Source organism: Equus asinus, chromosome 20, assembly GCF_041296235.1.
Source record: "Equus asinus isolate D_3611 breed Donkey chromosome 20, EquAss-T2T_v2, whole genome shotgun sequence".
NCBI classification, from domain to species: Eukaryota; Metazoa; Chordata; class Mammalia; order Perissodactyla; family Equidae; genus Equus; species Equus asinus.
Window position 1 is genome coordinate 47,643,238 of NC_091809.1, and position 3,843 is coordinate 47,647,080.

Here is a 3,843-nt window from a genome sequence, read left to right on the forward strand (position 1 = left end):
GCTGTGTGGCCTTGGGCAAATCACCTCACCTCTCTGGTCCTTCAGTTCTTCATTTGCAAAAAAGGATGATAATTCTGCACTGTCTGCCTCTCAGGGTGATCCTGGTAGTAATAAAAACTAATGGATATAGAGATGATTCTGGGAAGATGGTGGAGTCAGAAGCACCAGGAATCTGTCTTCCCACCTAGGAAACAATTTCACTGCTAATTAGAATCTTTCTGATATAACTATTTGGAACTTTGGAGTCTATTGAAGGCTTGCAACTTCCAGGGGAAGACTTGGATGGTAAATTGCAGTTAATTTTGGTCAATTTCAGCTCTTAGCACAGTAGCAGCTGCCCATTCCCCACCCCAGCCACATGCCAGGCAGCTGTGCAGGTGTTCTTGGAACAGCTTGCACACAGCTTTCGGGAGCAAGGGTGGGCAAAAATGACTCCTTCCTCCAAATATTGGGAATCTGTGTTCTGATGGCTGATTTCTGCTTATGATCACAGAGGTGCAGACAACGGGACAGGTGGCCATTGTTTTCGCACTTTATCTATTGTTGCAAGTCCCTCCCCATTTGGCTGAAGTGACTTCCAGGGGATTTAAAGGACCAGCACCCTTTTTGCCCCTTCATTTTTTCTCTCTTTCCCCTTTTGGGAGCCAGACATTAAAAACTAGGACGTTCAAAGACCACTTCATATATGGGAAAATTAAAAGGTGACAGCATGTGCCCAGGGAAAGGCTCAGAAAAGACCTGAGAAGGCCTTAAGTTTACATCTCAGGTGATCCTTGGCACAGAGACAGAACAATAAAACAAACAAACAAACAATAAACAAAACAATAACAAAAACAGCAAACCCTGGGGAAGGAGGAGAACCTGGTTTCCAGAGTTTCCAAATTATTAGATTCAAATGTCCAGTATGCAACAAAAACCCCCACAAGACATACCAAGAACAAAAAGTGTATCCCATTCAAAGGAAGAAAATAAAAGGAATTTCCCTGAAAAAGACCTGATGGCAGATACACTAGACAAAGACTTTAAAACAACTGTTTTTTTTTTTTTTTAAAGATTTTATTTTTTCCTTTTTCTCCCCAAACCCCCCCCGGTACATAGTTGTGTATTCTTCGTTGTGGGTTCTTCTAGTTGTGGCATGTGGGACGCTGCCTCAGCGTGGTCCGATGAGCAGTGCCATGTCTGCGCCCAGGATTTGAACTAACGAAACACCAGGCCGCCTGCAGCAGAGCGCACGAACTTAACCACTCGGCCACGGGGCCAGCCCCTAAAACAACTGTTTTAAAGACGCCCAAAGAACCAAAGGAAGATGTGGAGAAAGCCAAGAAAATGATGTATAGACAAAACAGAAATATCAATAAAGAGATAGAAAACCTGAAAAGAAACGAAAAAGAAATTCTGTATCTGAAAAGCAGAGTGACGGAAATGAAAAATTCACTAGGGGGATTCAAAGGCAGATTTGAGCAGGCAGAAGAAAGAGTCAGTGAGCTTGAAGATAGCAAAATGGAAATTATAGAGTCTGAGGAACAGAAAGGAAAAAGTGAACAGAGTGTAAGGGACCTGAGGGACATCACTGAGTGGACCAACATAAGCATCATGAGAGTCCCAGAAGGAGGAAAGAGAGAGAAAGGGCAGAGAGAATATTTGAACACATAAGGGCTGAAAACTTCCCCAATTTGATGAGAGACATAAATATAAGCACCCAAGAAGCTCAACAAACTCTAAGATGAACTCAAAAGGCCCACACTGAGACACCTTATAAGCAAACTTTCAAAAGACAGAGACAAAGAGAGAATCTTTAAAGCAGCCAGAGAGAAGCAAATCATCACAAATAAGGGATCTTTCATAAGATAATCAGCAAATTTCTCATCAGAAACTTCAGAGGTCAGAAGGCAGCAGGCCGAGATATTCAAAGTGCTGAAAGAGAAAGATCTGCCAGTCAAGATTCCTATATCTAACAAAACTGTTCTTCAACAGTGAGGGAGAAATTAAGACATTCCTAGATGAGTAAAAGCTGAGGGACATTATATATTAACAAAATGTTCACTACAGCAAGAAGACATAATAATTATAAACATTTACACACCTAATGACAGACTATCAAAATATATGTAGCAAAAACTGACAGAATTAAAGGGATAAATAGACAGTTCTACAATAAGAGTTGGAGAGTTCAATATTCCACTGACAATAATGCATAGAACAACCAGACAGAAGATAAGTATGGAAATAGAGGGCTTAAACAACACAACCAACTAGATGTAACAGTACATGCAGAACATGCATACAGAACACTATCCAACAACAGCAGAACGCTCATTCTTCTCATGTGCACGTGGGGCATTTTCCAGGATAGACCATATATTAGACCAAAAATTGTCTCAATAGATTTAAAAAGATTCATATCATACAAAGTATTCTCTATCACTGCAATGGGATGAAGTTAGAAATCAATAACAGAGGGAAAACTGGAAAATTTAAAAAATTGTGGAAATTAAACAAATTTTTTTTTGAGGAAAATTAGCCCTGAGCTAACATCTGCCTCCAATCCTCCTCTTTTTGCTGAGGAAGATTGACCTGACCTAACATCTGTGCCCATCTTCTTCTATTTTATGTGTGGGATGCCTCCCACAGCATGTCTTGATAAGCAGTGTGTAGGTCCATGCCCAGGATCCAAACTGGCGAACCCCAGGCTACTGAAACAGAGTGTGCAAACTTGACTGCTACACCACTGGGCCAGCCCCTAAACAACAAACTTTCAAATAGCCAATGAATGAAAGAAGAAATAACAAGGGAAACTAGAAAATACTTAGAGATCAATGAAAATGAAAACACAACATACCAAAACTTACAGGACGCAGTGAAAGCAGTGCTAACAGGGAAATTGATGGTTTTAAATGCTTATATTAAAAAACAAGAAACACCTCAAATCAAACCTGGCTTTATAACTTAAGGAACTAGAAAAAGAATAACAAAGTAAACCCAAAGCTAGCAGAAGAAATAAAATAATAAAAATTAGAGCAGAGATTATTGAAATAGAGAATAGAAAACAATAGAGAAAATCAATGAAACCAAAAAGTTGGTTCTTTGAAAAGATCAACAAAATTGACAAACCTTTGTCTAGATGGACTAAAAAAAAAAAAAAAGAGAGAAAACAAATTACTAAAATCAGAGATGAAATTGAGGACGTGACTGCTGATTCTACAAACATGAAAAGGATTATGAGAGTAGTATGAATAATTGTATGGCAACAAAATTGATAATCTAGATGAAATGAACAAATTCCTGGAAATACAAAACCTACCAAGACTAAATCATGGAGAAATAGAAAATCTGAATAGACCTATAGCTAATAAGGAGATTGAATCACTAATAAAAAATGTCCTGACAGAGAAAAGCTCTGGACACAATGGCTTTACTGGTGAATTCTACCAAACATTTAAAGAACTAATACCATCCTTCTCAAACTTTTCCCCAAAACTGAAGAGTAGGGAACACCTCCTAACCCCCTAACATCCTATGCGGCCAGCATTGCACTGATACCAAAGCCAGGAAAAAGACACTACAAGAAAAGAAAATGACAAGCCAGTATCTCTTATGAACATTGATGCCAAAATCCTCAGCAAAACGCCAGTAAACCAAATTCAACTGCATGTTAAAAGGATTATATGTCATGACCAAGTGGAATTTATTCCTGGAATTGAAGAATGATTCAACGTACAAAAATTGATCAATGTAATATACCACCTTAGCAGAATGAAGGAGAAAACCCTACATGATTATCTCAACTGATGCAGAAAAAGCATTTGACAAAATTAAACACCACTTTATGATAAAACACTCGAA